The sequence below is a fragment of the Procambarus clarkii genome, unplaced genomic scaffold (assembly GCF_040958095.1).
Source record: "Procambarus clarkii isolate CNS0578487 unplaced genomic scaffold, FALCON_Pclarkii_2.0 HiC_scaffold_150, whole genome shotgun sequence".
NCBI lineage: Eukaryota > Metazoa > Arthropoda > Malacostraca > Decapoda > Cambaridae > Procambarus > Procambarus clarkii.
Genome location: NW_027189183.1, coordinates 299,313 through 318,122, shown reverse-complemented (window position 1 = coordinate 318,122; position 18,810 = coordinate 299,313). Strand labels below are relative to the sequence as shown.

Here is an 18,810-nt window from a genome sequence, read left to right as displayed (position 1 = left end):
GGCAGTCTTACAATGGGTAAGAAATAACAACAATAAAACTCCCTACGTTAGTAATCGCGTTAGGGAAATTCATGAATTATCTGCTGGATATAAATTCAGACATGTCCCCACTAAGGACAATCCTGAAGATAACTTATCTCGAGGGTTAACATTAAAACAGCTAATCAAGCCTTCGATGTGGTTTAATGGACCTTCACGGCTTGTTAGTGGTCAGTGGCCCAAACAGAAACCACAAGTCATAGTGACCAGTATCACTACTCCCATGAAAGACCCAGAACCTCATCGAATCTCAGCTATTAATCCTCACAATTATTCTAACTTGAGTAAGCTATTAAGAGTGACAGCACATGTGTTTGACTTTCTTACTAAGATAGGAATTAGACATAAGTTTCCCAATCCTATACTCTACTGGATCAAACGTGCACAACAAGAGACGTATGGAAGTGAACATGAAAATCTTCCAGATAAATTAACCAAGTCTCTAGGTATCTGGTATGATGCCAACACTCATAATATATTAAGGTGTGGAGGAGGTTTGCTTCATGCAAAAATTGATTTGGATACAAAGAATCCGATCCTTCTACCACGTCACTACATTATTACAAAGCTTCTAGTTTTACATCACTATCAATATGGTACTTTGCATGGTGGAGTGTTAGACACTCTCACCGACCTAAGACAGAAATATTGGCTTCCTCAAGGTCGTCAAACTGTCAAATCAATCATTAACGAAGATAAGTTCCAGCTCATGCGATACGGAAAAAATTAAAATATAAAAACGGAAACCACGTACAAAACTCTGGCAAATCATAACATAGAACAAAAAGGCAATGTAAAGGATCTGGGTGTACTCATGTCGGAAGACCTTACCTTTAAAGAACACAATAAAGTAGCCGTCACAACTGCAAGAAAAATGACAGGTTGGATAACAAGAACTTTTCACACTAGAGATGCTATACCGATGATGACACTTTTCAAAACGCTTGTGCTCTCTAGAGTGGAGTACTTAATGACAGCCCCTTTCAAAGCTGGAGAAATTGCTGACCTGGAGAGCGTGCAGAGATCCTTTACTGCTAGAATCCACTCAGTAAAACATCTAAATTACTGGGACCGACTAAAGAGCCTAAATCTGTACTCCCTTGAGCGCAGGCGGGAGAGATACATAATAATTTACACGTGGAAAATAATTGAGAAGCTGGTCCCAAACCTGCACACAGAAATAACATCACATGAAACCAGAAGACATGGCAGGATATGCAGAATACCCCCGTTGAAAAGCAGAGGTGTAACAGGTACTCTGAGAGAAAACTCTATCAACATCAGAGGCCCGAGACTGTTCAACACGCTTCCACTACACATAAGGGGCATAACTGGCAGACCCCTCACAGTGTTCAAGAGAGAACTGGATAAGCACCTCCAAAGGATACCTGATCAACCAGGCTGTGACTCATATGTCAGGCTGTGAGCAGCCGCATCCAACAGCCTGGTTGATCAGTCCAGTAACCAGGAGGCCTGGTCGACGACCAGGCCGTGGGGACACTAAGCCCCAGAAGCACCTCAAGGTAACCTCAAGGTAAGGTAGCATATCAGCCTGGTATAGCTCCAGGGAGCCGACGGGTCTCGCCCAGAAAATGGCGTTTCATTACATTCAACACTGGTTTTATACACAGATAACTATTATACAAGTCCCTAGGTTCTTGCTTGAAAATAGAACAGGTGTGTGTGGCACAGTAAAGGCAAGAAGAAAGGAAATGCCAGTGTTTGACAATAATCTTGAAGTTGGTGACTGCCAGCTAAGAAAAAGTGATCAAAAACTTTTAGTGTGGTGGAAAGACAAGAGAGAAGTGAACATGTTGACCACCGTTCACAATGGCACAATGGTGGATGGTGGCAAGGTGAATAGAACAACAAAGCAAATAATCTATATGCCAGATTGTGTGAAGGACTATAACATCAACATGCGTTTGGTGGATAAATGTGATATGATGGTGGGGGCAGTCGAGTGTGTACGGAAAACAGTGAAGGGGACCAAGTAGATGTTTTTCCACCTTGTTGATGTAACAATGCTGAACAGTTACAATACGTATCTTGTGAAAACAGGTGGTAAAAGAAATTTCCATGCGTTCGGTTATACTGTAGTGACACAATTACTAGAAATGTTTGCCAAACCAATTTCTGGCATATAAATGTTAATTGTGGACCATTTACCACCAAATAGGTGATAAATGAAATTTCCGTGTGTTCAGTTTTACTGTAGTGACACATTTACTAGAAACGTTTGCCAAACCAATTTCTGGCATATAAATGTTCATTGTAATCCGTTTACCACCAAATAGGTGATAAACGAAATTTCCGTGTGTTCAGTTTTACTGTAGTGACACATTTACTAGAAACATTTGCCAAACCAATTTCTGCCATATAAAGATTCATTGTGATTGTGATTGCACCATGCTCCCACACCAAGGCTTGCTTTCAAGAATGCCTTTCTGACACACAATATAACGAATTTACCACCAACTGGAAAGCGTGCAGTAGACCAGTGTGAGTGTATTGTATGTAAGACCACACAAAAGAGGGAACAGAAATGTAAAGTGGTCTTAACTTGGTGCACAGCGTGTGAGGTCCCTTTGTGCTATGTCAAATGTTTTGATAAGTATCACAGTCTCGAGGCCTTCTAAATGTTCAATACTGGTGCAAAAATATGTACATATTGAGTGAGTGTATATAGTGAAAACAATTCGTAATAAATTTTATATTTCCTGAAAATAAAACAACTTCGTGCACATGCATGTGACACTAATATGTGACAGTATATTAAATTTATAACAGTTGTATTATAATAAAACATCAAGTGACCCATATTGAACAACATCAGTGAAAAAATGGTTGTAAAATACGCCATAGATACTGTAACTAATGCCGTTAAAATAAATTCGCAGCAATTCGGAATGCTAGAACGCCGAGTGTGACGCTCCCGGGATGCACCACACTTGAGCGACCATCTTGGCAATATCTTCATCAATATCATCGGCCAACTTCTCGGCTCATTTACGTCATTGGTAGGTACAATTAATTTTTATTTTTGTTTCCGGTACTCAGAGAACATAAATGAACACATTTGTAAGAAAAAAAAATTCTTGAATTTTTTTTTCTTGTGTCTGGTGGTGTTGCGGGCATTATGGCCCTAAGCAGCACAAGGGTTAACCACTGTGATGCGTCGAGTTTATTGTGACACTTCCCCTGTGCGCATAAAATCAAGTGTTTGCAATTTTTTTTATCTTTGTAATATGATAAATTCCCTTTCCTGAACACGTACATGTAAAAAAAACTAAAACATTCCACTTACTTTGGCTGTGGGGACATGGAAAAGGAGGCATCACGGCTGGTCGCCCATGCGTGAAGCTCCCAGAGACAGTCATGGGCGACATTCAAACACAGCGAGTTGCCACAAATATATTTTCAATTACTGTCTCCACTCGATCATCCGGACTATATGGGAAGGACCCCCAGCCGGATTATCACATTTTTCGGATAATGGTACTTTTTCACCTACGAGTCCAAAAGTGACCATTTCCAACTATTTTTATACTACAAACAACATAATTTGAATTGCCTTGCCACATACAATTATTAAATATTCAACTAGAAACCTCAACTTACCTTGTTGGTGTTCGTCTTCTTGATTGATGCCACACATCTTGAAGTTAAAAATTCTTAACAATTTACATAACCTATACTAACACAACACTAAAATTAACACTTAAAATTACTGTACAGTTCATTAAGCTAAGTTAGTTTTGACTGCCAGCTGCTGAAGCCTCATTGGTTGAGGGCATTTGGGTTGCCTGTGAGGCCTCACTTGTTGAAGGTGCTTGCTTGCACCTCACTTGTTGAAGCGCTTGCATGCCCTCACTTGTTGAAGGCGCTTGGCTTGCCTGTGACGCCTCACTTGTTAAAGGCGCTTGCTTGCGCCTCACTTGTTGAAAGCGCTTGGCTTGCCTGTGGCGCCTCACTTGTTGAAAGCGCTTGGCTTGCCTATAATGCCTCACTTGTTGAAGGAGCTTGGCTTGCCTGTGGCGCCTCACTTGTTGAAGGCGCTTGGCTGCCTGTGACGCCTCACTGTTTGAACAACACGTAACTTGTCTTTAATTGCTAGGACAATCTTCTTCCTCTTAACACTTCCAGAACGATTGATGCTGCTACCAGACATATTCTTGGCCAAAAATGTTCAAAATTACTATGAAAATTAAGAAAGTTATTTAAAAAAATATTTCACTAATGGCGCAACACTATGAGGCCGCACTGGTTGAGGCGTATAACTGTGACTTGTCTTTAATTGTTAGGACAACTTTCTTCCTCTTAACACCTCCAGAACGATTGATGCTGCTACCAGACATAGTCTTGGCCAAAAATGTTCAAAGTTACTATGAAAATAAAAAAGTTATTTAAAAAAATATTTCACTAATGGCGCAGCACTGTGTATAACACGAGGGACGGACGCACATGGGTTGACCAGTGTTGGACAGGTCCACTTGGGGCAGCCATAGCGTTACGTAGGCCGCCAGGAGGAAAAAAATTCACAATATTTTTTAAGGAAACTTCAGCCTGTGCACAATGCTTTTAGGAAACTTATTTATTTGTTATTACATAATTACTAGTAGTTATTTTATTTGTTTTTGGCTATGATTAATTGTTCTAAAATTAATGGTAATTCCTGTACCCAGGTAGTCCCTCCTGACGCACCCCTCCCACCCTTCCAACACCACCCACCCACCCCACCCCCACCTACACCATGCGCCTCGAGTCTCGGGCAGACGGGATTAATACCGTATGGCCTGCCTCATGTTTTCATATACGGACAAAGGCACGATTATCTGGGGGACTGACCGGATAGTGTAATTTCTGCAGAAAACCTGCTTTAATCCGGTCCCTGTGGCTATTTTGGCCGGATATTGTGATAACTTTATCCGTTCACGATTTTGGCCGTATAAGGGCGTTTTTTGGATGTTCGAATCCCGGATAATCGCGGGGTTACAGTATTTGTTCTATGCATTTTCAATGTGGTGTTATTTGTTTTTATCGTATATGATGCATACTTGTGTTTTTTATAATATGTCTACAGTAAAACATTCATAATGTTCCATGGAACTGTGATACATGTGTCAGTAATGTGTCCACAATAAATGTTTATTGTCGCAATATTACTTGTTAAAAATTCACTAAAATTACAATATGTAAAGTTTCACACACTATTTACACAGTAACACACTGTACTACACACTCAGTACTTCGGAAGTTAGTGATAATCAAAGAAGCAGTCTATGGTACACAGTGCGACTTCACTCTCCTTGCACCAGGTACAGATAGATTTTTGCTTCCCGTTTCTTCATTCTGTATGCTTATAAATAATGCACTCGCATACATACTTGGCTTTAGTACTTGTAGGTGGTATGTAATCAAGTTTGTGAAGCATAAGGTGGTCTTGAAAAGATTATAGGAAAAGATCAATTTGTAAGGTAGTCTTGAAAAGATCTCCTTGAAAGGTCCATCGGTGGAAGAGATTCAGTCATTCTGGAAAAGAATCGGTCAACCAGGAGGAGATTCAACCATTTTGGAAAAGAATCAGCTATTCTTGAAAATATCTATGTAAAACACCACCACAGAAATCACCAACACTGTTCATCTATCTTCAACACAGCGTCGGACAGGTGTTTGGGAGCCAGAGGCACGTGCGCCACCCATTGTTGCTCACTCAGTACTAACTCAGCCAGCAGCCCTAGGGCATTCTGGGAATTTTTTCTAAGATAGCTGCCTCTCACTCGAGGTCCACTTCGTACTGAACCTACCGCGCACGCGTTTTGAATGGGTATGAAATATTCAAAAGTTGTTTTTTTAGTTGGCGAAGGTTTTCCACCGACCAAGTTTTCTCAGTTAATGTAGCACAGTGGTTATGGGTTAAGGTGCTCAAACTTGTCCTCCAGATAAAAATTAAATTGTACAGTAATTGCTCAAACTTGTCCCCCAGGTAAACCTGCAAAATGGTAGAAGTTTCTCGCCACTCAAGCATGCGGGTCCAACAGAACCCATGCCACGCCCCCAACGAAAAGAATAGGCAGTCTGCCAGCCAGGAAGACTCCGGAACCTCCAATTGCACTCAATTCCGAACCGAAGAAGAAGAAGAAATGAACTCGAATAAGGATGGATCCATCACAAAGGCAGAATCTGGGTCTCGCAGGGGATACGTAGCAAGAGCCTCCCGAACCTACTTAGGTGAGATTCGACAGGCAGAAAACCTCTGTAAAGATGGAGCCCAGGAAGCCAAGGGAGCCCGGAACCGAACCCAGGGAGAAGCCGACCTCAAATCATACTCATACAGGGAAGGGAAGTAAGAAAACCCCTACCCTTGTAACAACAAGCCTCGTGAAGAGGGCACCAATACCCAAGCAGTGTCAAAGGAGGCCAAAGGCCTCCCAGGTCAACGTATCCCCAGCCCCGGGATCTCCCAATTCAGGACCCCAGGGCAGAGCCATCCTCCACACCCTCTACCCCTGAAAAAAAAGGCAGAGTCCAGGAGTAAGGCTGAGAAGAAGGGGGTCTTGCTAGGGGGACCCAGAAGCCTCGGAACGAGGAGCCGGCTCGAATGCCTTTGTCCTCAACCCCGAACGGGGCGGCTCTAGAAGCTGCTCGAGTTAAATTACCAACTAAACCCTGCCCCGACCCCAAAACCCTCAGACGTTTCGGAGCCAAAAGCAGGGGGGAAAAAGGTGCAGGATGAACAACAGGGGAAGAACCCAGGGAGTGCGGACTGAACCAAAGTCGAAACGACTAATGTCCCCAGGTCCAGGTCCCTGTAACCAAAGCGGGGCAGCCGTGGGACATTCCGGTGGGAAACCAATCTAGCACGTTGCAGACAACCTAAACCTAGCATACAATGTGGATGCTGCCTGTTCCCTAACAGTAATGTCATCAGAATATTATTGGAGAACAAGCAGAGAACACGACTTGCAAGACTCCAGGTCAAAGGTGTCGTTGACCCAAGAGGCAGCATGATGGAGGCAAAAGTGGTGACTGTCACCCTGAGACTAGGGCACACAGCAACCTTCAAACCCGCACAAGGCGGGCTGGAACTCGGAAGACGCAGCCAGAGGTCCACCGAGGGCCGACAGGGCTTTCAAGGGCTCATAGGCTGATTGCTATGTGAAGCCCGGGCAAGGTGTTATTAACCGGTAAAAACCCAAAGCTAACAAAGGAGATCTAACTCTGAAACCCCTGAAAATGTACAAACATGGGGGCCTAGCAGAAGGCCACCCACGTATTACATTATAACCTCGATTCAACGTACCCCGATTCAACGAATCTCTGGCTAGTTCGCACACTTTTAGGCCAGATTTACTCACCCGGTTCGACGAACAATGGTTCGCAGAAGTGGGGGATGTTCGGATTTGCTTACGATGTCCAGAGTTCACAGACTGGTGGAAAACTTTCCATTCTATCACAGATTACAATTAACCCTTTAACTGTGCGGCCTATAAATATGACACCCCCCCCCCCCAGTGCGCAAGAAATGAAAACTCGGGAAAAAATTATTTTTTCTTCTGAAAGTGGCAAAAACCCCTCCCTGTATATGGGTATAGCAACGGAAGTTCGAAATTGTACTTACTTTGACTGCTATGGGGTCCAAAAGATGGGGCATGACGTCATCATTCCCCGTGTGCCAGAGCAGTATGCTCCTGGGGCCGGTGAGGCGCCCGGGGCGGGGCGCGCGAGTTGCCGCGAATATATTTTTGTTCATTTTTGCGCACAGTTCCAAATACATTTTATTTGTTTTTACGTGCCAATCCTATGTATAATGAACACGTACACTACATTATGGCAGTAAAACATCCGTACTGTCTGAAGACACTGTGTTACGTGCATGACACTTGTGTACACATATGTTGCACATATTTACCATGTATCATGCTAATTTATGTATATATACAATCTATTTACAGACTATACACTGTCACACACTATATACATTCACCATAAACACTCAGAACACTGCGAGTGTGAGCAGCCACACCCAGCCAGCCCTCCCTCACTCCAACATCTTACTCACCATCATTGCTCCTCCCACCATTCTGTTATTGTTCTTATTACACTAATTACACATGTTATATATACCTATCTACATGTTTTATTTACCAGAACTATGCAAGTAAGCCGGTATTGTGTCCAAACAGTACAGTGGCCACCATACACTGCATGACAAATCACACAGCACACAGCGGACGACGCCATGATTACGACATCACCTCCCTCACCAAAATAGCTCCTCACAACATACTCCTGGTGCTGATATTACACTATATACACACCGTATATACACATGTACATATGTGTTGCCCATAGCGAACCACTAAGCTAGTATGGTGAGCAAAACAAGAGTTACTGCCACACAGTGAGGCTACCTCAATTCTCTCCCTTCCTCCCTCCCTCACCAAAATTCCTCCTTCCTATGCACAATGCTAATTATAACCACAATCCTGGTCACTAATACCTGTAAATGAATAATTGACCACAAGTTTATTTTGAAAAGGAACCTAAAAAGTCGTTTGAAGATTCCTAGATGGACGAAATAATGCTGTGGTGCTGTGGCTAGCACTGTGAACATCGTGAACAGCAATGAATCACTGATATTTGAACATTGTACCCAGTCATTATCACACTCGGGCTCTTCTATTATACTATCATGGCTAAATAAAACAGGTTATATATATATTTTGACAATATTAGGCGATGCTGTGGTCACACGCTGAACAGCAGTGCTGTGCGCTCATGCTGCAAGCGCCAGCCTTGGTTGCTCACTCACTACTGAGGCTCTGACACCCGGCAATGTGGACCATGATTTTTGTTAAAGATGGCGACTGTTTACAAGAGCCCTGAGGAAGCTGATGTGAACCCCATGTAGCCGCAGGAGTTTTGAATGGAAAGTGAAAAATAAAAACACCCGGAGGTGCGTTCCGCACCCGAAGCCTGGGACTGCAGGCGCGTTGCGCAGTTAAAGGGTTAAGTTCTGTGTAATCTGTAAAAGATATGATGCTCGAGTGTATCCTTACCCAGGACCTTCACCACTCCCTAAGGAGAGAGTAGTCATCTTCGTCCCTTTAAGACCACTGGTGTCGATTACACAGGAGCCTTGCTTCTCACTGGCACTCCAGATAAGATACCAGTGAAAGCTTATATTTGCCTCTTCACGTGTGCTACCACACAAGGCGTACATCTAGAAGTGACTTCTGACATGAGTGCTGAAGCCTTCATCCAAGCTTTTCGTAGATTTGCAGCATGCAGATCCTGTCCCAAACTAATGATATCTGATAATGGTTCAAATTTTGTGGCAGGAGAAGCCAGCCTACGAGAGATATGGAATCATCCAGAAGTACAATCTGTCATGCAGAGACGACAATGCCACTGGAAATTTATTGCTCCAAGAGCCCCCTGGCAAGGTGGGTACTACGAACGTATGATATTGGCTGTCAAGAAATGTTTAAGGAAGACCTTGCATCGACAGAAAATTAGTTACTCTGAACTCCAAACACTCGTCGTGGAAATTGAGGCGCAAGTCAACAATCGCCCATTAACTTACCTATCAGATGATTTCTCACAGAGAGAAATTTCTCCATTTCTCGTTTAACACCATTAAACGAGAATATGATAATATTTAAGTCCCTATAATTGCAACCTAGTTCTCATTAACGTATTACATCAATAATTATGCGGAAAAGAATTATCCGTGATTAATAATTTCTGTAGTGAATGCGAGAGACGGGTTGAGGGAAGGTGGAGACGCCATTGTACACGAGGCATCCCTGGCGAGAAGAGTGGCAAGACACGTGGTAGTGACTGGGGAGTTTTTATTGACAAGAATTACGTTGATACCCGTTCAATAGTCAACAATTACTTATTCACGTGTTCTATAGTGCCCTGCCAGTTAATAGCGTGTCAACAATTGAAGCCACGACCTATAATTACGCGTACACAGCAGTGGACGTCTGGGCATGACTGACGCGGTTTCGGCAGACCTTAGTATTTGATACGCTCATGTTAAGTATACTATTCTCGTTTGATGCATCATTCTAGATTGTATATTTGTGGGTAGTCTGTCGTTATACAGCATGGATACCTAATACACAACGTTAGTTGATTTTCCACATTTTCTCAGTTTTCATGAATACTTGAAATAATTCGTAGCCTAATCAAATGCTACTTAATTTCTCTGATTTCAGCGTGTATACGAGGAGTAGACAAGTTGTTTCTCTTCATTCGTGATATTCACCTCGGATTCTTTCTTTATTGGGATCCAGTGACCACGAGGACGAATGACAAAATGGCGTTACAGAAATCGTCTTACAGATAAGACATTTATTTCGTACAATTTTATCTAAGATTATTACTGATTTCCATATAATTCATATAGGATCTTTATAGTGAATAATTTATTGCCAGAAATGATGACTTGGTAATTAATGTGTTTGCTCTTACTGTTGCTCAATAATTCATAATCTTTAATATTCATAATTTGAGTTATCATATCTTTGAATCTATTGTAGTTTAGATTTACTATGTTACTAACTCAACAATGAACTAGTGACGAACCACACTGGTTCCTAGATATATATGAACTTCTAGAAATACCCCCCCAATGTTGATATTTAAGGCTTTGTCTTTAATTAATTAATAATACAGTCTATTCATTATTTTCCAGTGATTATTCTTTTAATTAATATTCATAGACACTGGTTCTCTAGTGTCATTCTAATGATCACTTTTACTCGTTTTCCCTCTTTTCTCAAAAGTGGGTGGTCCTTCGATTTATTTAAATACAATAATCAATTAATTGAATATATGAGTCAAGCCCCAGAAATCCAACAGTCGGTGCTCCACACCTCAACTCAAAGTCGAGACAAAAGGCTGCAACCGCCGACCCAAAGCGACACAGGCCCGACTAGGCCCAAAAACATTAACGAGGTAGCATGCAGCCAGGACCCTGTTTGACCACCAAAAACTCCGTGCCCGAATGTCAGCCCAGGATATGTTCGCAAAAACGGCAGCAAAAGCAGCGAACTTACGAACATCATGGGCACGGGGATAGACCGCAGGCTGACTAAACTTGATAACCCTGCGGACGACCTGAGACAACCGTACCCGCGAACAGGGAAGAAGGTAAACCAGATCAACCCAAAGTGCGTCCCCGGACACACAAGCCGTGGTGCGCAAATAACAGCAGAGCAGAGGGCTGCAACTGGATACAACACATGATGCAACCCCGGCCTGACCAACCAAGCATCAACAACCCAAGGACCCCTCCGGAAAGCAGCAGCCTCTGCCAGAAAAGAAGGAGACGGCTGCAGACAAACAAACCTATCACCATGACCGAAAGAGCAGAAACCCCTGTGCCGGAGGAGAGCATGAAGCTCCCGACGTGACCCCCAGAGGCCATTGCCAAGAGGAAAAGAGCCTTCGAAAAACAATCCTGAACCAAAGGAGCCATAACAAACTGAGGAGAAGAGAGATAGGAGAGCACTCTGTCCAAAGACCAGGACAGTTCAGGTGGCGCATGAGCAGGCCGGAGGTGAAACAATGCACGAGACAGTTTGCTTGGGTTGAGACACTAGGTAGGCAGCGCCTGAAACCACAGCTGGGCCAGCCACCATGGGGCCAAGGGCAACTCGCCCCTGGTAAGTCTCCAAGTGAGCCAGGACCTGGGGCAACAGCTGAACCGGAAGAAAGAGGTACCGGAACCCCCACCTCGACCAGTCTTGCCAAGAGGCATCAATCCCGACAGCCTCGCAGTCGGGGAAGGGCACCACATATACCGGAAGACACCTCGACAATTCTGACGCGAAGAGGTCCACCTCCGTGTGCCCGAACGTTTGGCAGAGCGAACTGAATGAGTCAACATCGATCGTCCATTCCATGGACTGGACAGGAACAAACCGGGACAGGCCATCCGCCAGGACGTTGGACAACCCCCCCCCCCTCTCCCCCCCGACGTGAACCGCCAGGAGAGCCGAACCCCGAGAACTCAGCAGATGAGTCACCCGAAGTAACCAACCCCAAAGAGCCAAGGACCACGTGAAACCCCTTCAATTCAGGTAATGAATCACCGGGGAGCAGTCCAAATGGAGCTGGATCATCGATCCACGGGCAACTCGAACCCTCCAAAGCGCAAACCACACCACTGCGAACTCCTGCACCGTGCAGTGGGCCCGACGGAAGGACGGACCCCACTGTCCCAGGCTGGCCTGGTGAGCACTGGTCACAAAGCCCAAGCCGAGAGAGACGCATCCATGAACACATTGAGCGAGGGCTCGGGTAGGCACCTAGGCAGTGAAACCCGAAGAGGAAGCCGGCGACTCGGCAGCCGACGCAATGCCCTTGGGGGTCGAACCCAGCGATCGTGAGAGGTGGAAGGGATATCCCCAAAGGAACCAGAACAGCCGACGAAGCCAAACCCGACCCGGCGGATAGACCAACATCACAAAGTTTAGGCTCCCGCATAGACCCTTGAGCTACCGCTGGGTGACCCAGGAGCCCCCCAGAAACCAGCGCATGTGGGACCGCAGCCGAAGGAGAGACTCCGAAGGAATAGACAAGGAAGCAGACCGAGAGTCCCACACAAGACCCAGCCAGGTCCGAACCTGGGAGGGAACCAGATGGGACTTCCGCCAGTTCACCAGGAACCCAAACTCAGCTAGCTGGGAAAGCACCCTGGCGAGCAGACACACGGATTGACTGGGAGCCCCAACCAGCCAGTTGTCGAGGTAAGTCAACAACCGAACACCTAACAGACGCAGATGGGGCCACAATGACCTCATTAAGACGTTTGAACACGCAAGCTGCCAGGTTCAACCTGAACGGGAGAAAACGAAAGCGGTAACTCTGACACCCCACAACAAAACCGAGCCAGTCCCTGACCCTCGGATGAATCGGGAAATGCCAATATGTGTCCTTGAGGTCCAGGGACACCATCCAAGCGCCCGGCTCCAAAAGAAGCCAGACTTGGGACAGAGTGGTCATCCGAAAGGAGAGGCAAAAAAACCAAGGGATTCAGATGGGACAAGTCCAGAATGACCCCCAGGTTCGCACAGTTCCGTTTCGGGACTGGAAACAGGCGAGAAACCCACCTGAGGGACATCGTCATTTTGACCACGCCCAAGTGCACCCACTCCAAGAAGATCCGACAGAGCACAGAAGAAAAGGCTTGCCCTGCCAGCCCCAATTCCCCCCCCCCCCCAAAGGAGGAGGAGCCACCCAACGCCACCGAAGGCCGCAAGAAACAACCCAAAAAGCCCATGAATCGTGAGACCAGGCATGAGTCAACAGAACAAGCCTCCCCCACATAGCCCGTCAATGGGGCTAACTGCGAAAGGGCCGATGCCTCTTACGAGAACCCGACCTGTGCACAGAGAGAGAACTGCACCGACCAGGAGCAGCCGGGACCGAAGGCTGCACCGGCTCCAAAACTTGCACCAGTGGCTTACCTCAACGGGCGGAACCGCGGGCCCTGGCACAACCCCTCTGGGAGGAACCCACCCTGGACTCCCGGAGAACCAACAGGTCAGACATCGGGCGGCAGCTGGAAGAGGCTATCTGCATATACTGTTCAACCGCAGAAGCAGCAAACAGCAAAGGACAAAAGGGTGAAGACAATCTAAGAGCCAGGGCCCAAGCAGATTCTAAAGAGGAAGCGAGCACCACCTGCCGACACGCGAGCCGCGCAGCAAAAAAATGCAACAGCACATCCTGCAGGATCGGCGCAAACAGCTTCAAAAGGCAGATGATGTACGAGCAGCCAAGGCGCGAGACCCAGGAACGGCCCCAAGCGCCTCTACGTCCTCTGCAAGCCAATCTGAAGACAGCTCAAGAAACGCAGGTCCAAAGCCAACGAGCCCCGTGTGCGCAAGTCCTCAGCTTACAGGCTGAGGACTTGTGGACTGAGGACCGAGGACAAGTCACAATCGCAGCCAACAGGGAAGGAACCTGAACATGAAGCTGAACCACGCCAACATCCGGCAGAACAACCGGAGCAAAAAGGCACTCATTAAGGTTTGCAAAATCGCCCCCCAGTTAAACCTGGATGACAGTCAATGCCTCGCGCCACTCAAGCATGCGGGGTATAACAGAAGGTGTCCCAAGCATCCAGCAAAAACATAGGGCAGTCCACAAGCCAGGACGACTCCGGAACCTCATAACGAACCCAATATGGAGACAAAGATCCAAACCTGCAGGAAGACAGATCCATTATAGAGGCATACTCCAGGTCACACAGGAGGTAAGCCGCAATGGCCACCAGTACCTCAAGGAGAGACGCGGGAAGCCAAAAACCTCCAGAAGGATGGAACTGAAGAACCCGCAGGGACACAGAACTGAACCCGGGGAGGAGCCGAATCCAAATCCAACTCGTACGCAGAGGGGGAAAAGGAAAATCCCACTCCTTGTAACAGTGAGCCCCACTTGGAGGGTCGGAAAACCCAGGAGGGTCCAACGAGGCCCAAAGCCTCCAAACCGGCCCCTCCCCAACCTCGGGAACCTCAATGTTAGGCCACGGGGCCGAGTCGTCCTCCAAAACCCTGGCCTCACAAGAAAAAGCCGGGACAGCCGGAATAGCAGGATGAGGATAGGCCCACTGGTCAGACTCCATAGCTACGGCTGAAGGAACGGACTCGAATACCTCTGCAGCCACCCCGGAAGGGGCAACCCATGAAACTGACCGAGTCTCAGAAAACTCTAAACCCTCCCCCGACCCTGAAGCCCTCAGACGCTTAGGAGCCGGAAGCAGGTAGGGGATGGGGGGACCGAATGAACCACAGCAGGGAAAGAATGAGGAGGCTTAGAAGGAAGCAAGGCCGAAGCAACCAACACCCCTAAGTCCGGGTCCCTATAAACAAAACGGGGCAGCCTTGGGGCATCCAGGGGAAGCAACCAACCTAGCGCGCTGCAGCAAACCTATCCTGCAACGTGTGAGCAGCCTGCACCCGAATATTATCATCGTCAGACTGGGTGAACTGAGTTTCATACAAACAACAAAGCTTGAAGGACTCTGGGTCAAATGTGTCACGGACCCAACAGGCAGCATGACGTAGGCAAAAGTAATGAGCTCCCCTGAGACAAGGGGACAGAGCAACCCTCTAACTCGCACAGAGAGAGAGAAGACTCAGGGATCACATCCATTGGACCCGAGTGCCCTGTAGGGGTTTCAGGGCCTCTAGACTGGGTCTGTTAAGGGTTATCTCACACAGGGTACTGCTAACCGGCGCCCAAGCTACCAACCAACACTGCTAAAGCTGAACCCTCGGGATATGTCCACTCATGAGGGCAAAGCAGGGGGGGTCCCACTAAACACAAACAACCCTAATATAAAGGGGAAGGGACACCTAGGCAGATCCCTCTCCCCCCACTAGGCAAAAAGAAAGAGAAAAGAAAACCTCGCAAGATAAGAGCATACCCAGAGGGAACAGAGCTGGCTGCTGTTATAGGTGAAAACTAGCTGCACAGTACCCCGCGCCCCTACCAGTGCAAAACCCAAATCACTTAACCCAAGGCAAACAAGGGAGGAATCCCCCAAAACACTCGGGGCGGTCAATCGCCAAGCAGCAAAAGACCAACAGAGGTAAACCCAAGGTGACTTGTGGAAGGTAACCCCAAGCCCCTAGGGCGGTACTTACAGGGCGCTTAGGGAAGGGAGCCCTAAACACATGCAGCTCGAGTACCTGTGAATATTACTACCACCTTGCATACCACAGAAGAGAAATACTGAACCCAAGCACAGCACAAAGAGAATCTGGAGCTGGAGCCACAACGACTAAACCTTATCCCATCAGCCAAGGAACTGGAGGTGTGGATTGCTGGGGAGGGAGTCTAGGACTTCCCCTTCCCCCTCCCAGGGAAGGGGGAAACTGCACAGACATGCGGCGTGGTTCGCATGACGTCATGCTTGTTTGCTCATTTTATTCTTGAGAGAGTTCTGTCCACTTGTTTTATTATTTTCGTTGGTTCACCAGAATAGGGGTTTGTTTTGAGGCGCTCTGAGGGAACAAGGTTCTGGCTGTGGTCCCCGGTAGGCCTAGAACTCCACTTACATCGACTGATGCCAAAAGTTAGGACTATCCCTATCAGCCTGAATAGCTCCAGGAAGTCATAGTGGCTCCCCCCAGAAAAGAGGTGTTGACAGAGCAAGCGTCGGAGCCATTCTGCTTCGCCCCAGCTGTCAGGCGGGAGTTGCCACAAAGATAATTACCTAATTATTTCAATGTCTCCGATTGATTTTTTTCCTTTTTTTTTTGCTGTAATATTATTCAATAGTGCATAGTGTGATATATTTATATAATAAAATGTGTGAATCATCACTGTACTCAAAATAATGGTGTGCATATTATTGATTCAATTATGATGTTCATAAAACAATAAACAAATACTTTGTCGGTTATTACACTATATAAACAGGTTATATATAAGTATCTGCATATTTTCTTCACCATAACGAACCACTAAGTTTATATTATGAGTCAAAAAGCAATGAGGAGTGGCCACCACACACTAGACACTTGCCGCCACTCCTCCCTAAACAACACCTCACGCGCCCACATCCTCCTCCTACCATACTGTTTTTGCTTTTATTCACTATATACAGATGTTATATATGAGTATCTACATGTTTTGTTCATCATAACTGTTCAATTAAGCTGGTATAGTGCACAAAGAGCATAGTGGCCACCCTTACACAGCATGACAAGTCAGGAAGCTGATGCCACCTCCCTCACCAAAATGGCTTCTCCTAACACTCCTTTTGCTGGTATTACACTATATATACACATTATATATAAGTACTGTATTTACAATTGTGTTCACCATAACGAACTGCTAATCTTGTATAGTGACAGCAGACAGTAACAGGTGGCCACACACAACTGATGTTCCCTCCCTCCCTCCCTGGTTCAAGGCCAGACGCACTAACATTCCTCCTTCAAGTATACTGCTTGAGGGGTTATTACCCATTATATACACACACATTATATATAAGTATCTACATGTTTTGTTCTCCAGAACTGTTCAACTAAGCTTGTATGCAGATGTCGCCACCTCCCTTTCTCCCAACACTCCTTTTGCTGTTATTACACTATATATACATGTTATATATAAGTATCTATATTTGTGTTCACCATAACAAACCACTAAGTTGGTATGCTGAGTAAAAAAGCAGCAAGGAGTGGCCACCACACACCAGGCTGCTAACCCCCTGGCCGCCACTCCCTCCCTCACCTCACCTGACTCGCCAACATTCTCCTCCCACCATACTGTTTTTGCTTTTATTCACTATATACAGATGTTATATATAAGTACTGTATCTGCATGTTTTGTTCACCATAGTAAACCATTAAGCTGGTATAGTGAGTCCAGACAGTAAAAGGTGGTCACACGAGTCATCAGATGATGCTACCTCCCTCCCTCCCCACCAAGATTACTCCTCCCACTACACCGCTAATTATCACCACAATGCTGCTATTATCAGAATCCAGGTCATTTTTAACAGTCACAGGGGTCTTCTGTAATACTATCATCGCTAAATAATAGCATGTACATATATATTTAGACATTTTTAGGCGATGCTGTGTTCACAAGCTGAACAGCAGTGCTGTTAGCTCATACTGCATGCCCCAGCCTTGGTTGTTCACTCAGTACTGAGGCTCTTACACCCGGATATGTTACCCACAATGTTTTTTCAAGATGGCATCTGTTTACTATCGACTGTGACTGGTCTATAGCTGACTGGTCTAAATGTCCCTTGTGGGGCATTTAAAATCGTGCACTAGACCCTCAATTGTATATGTACGATTTGTGCGATTTCATGATAGTTACCTCCATCGTATATGTATGTATTGCATGGTTTAAGGGTTAAAGAGCTTCAGGAGGTCTGTCTTGGAAAACGGATGCTCATCAGAGGGCATACGACTAACCTTGTAGCATCTGTAATGCATGGTGATGAGCAGGCAGCTCAACAAGGACAAACAGCTAACACAGGGAGTGTTGATGGAAGATGCCCTCTCACTGACAGTACGGTCGGCTGGTTAACTCTTCACATTGCGGTCGGCTGGTTATCTCTTCACATTACGGTTGGCTGGTTAACTCTTCACATTACGGTCGGCTGGTTAACTCTTCACATTACGGTCGGCTGGTTATCTCTTCACATTACGGTCGGCTGGTTAACTCTTCACATTGCGGTCGGCTGGTTATCTCTTCACATTATGGTCGGCTGGTTAACTCTTCACATTACGGTCGGCTGGTTAACTCTTCACATTACGGTCGGCTGGTTAACTCTTCACATTACGGTCGGCTGGTTAACTCTTCACATTACAGTCGGCTGGTTAACTCTTCACATTACTGAAAAAAGGCTGTCCATCTCCTCCCAATATAAGAAAGCAGGCTGGGAGTGGGGCTGACCTTCTAGGGTAAAGCGCTCATGATCCTGATGTCTAGCAGAACGGACACATCTGCTTCCAACGATCGTCGAGTGCAGCTTGTGATCTGTGATTGTGATCAATTTTTATTTATTGGAAAGCCAATTTTGTTTTGTTTAACTGATTAACTGCCTTGGCATTCTCTCCAATATATTCCATGCTAAATCCTTGGGTCAAGGCATTCAGACATTATTATTATAATTCAATAAATTAAGGTTGTAATTCTTATGCAAAAAACCAGCGTTGAATGTAATGAAACGCCATTTTCTGGGTGAGTCCCGGAGGCTCCCCGGAGCTATCCCAGGCTGAT

The 18,810-nt window shown here is 45.9% G+C and overlaps 1 long non-coding RNA gene across 1 annotated transcript in view; it reads right to left on the bottom strand.

The window, feature by feature from the left end:
- Window positions 1–18,581, bottom strand: part of LOC138361031 (uncharacterized) — a 134,677-nt gene extending 116,096 nt beyond the window's left edge. The window contains exon 1 of the long non-coding RNA XR_011226761.1: window positions 18,000–18,581. This is a non-coding gene — a long non-coding RNA (uncharacterized lncRNA). The remainder of the gene's footprint in view (window positions 1–17,999) is intronic.
- Between the last annotated feature and the right edge of the window lie 229 nt (window positions 18,582–18,810).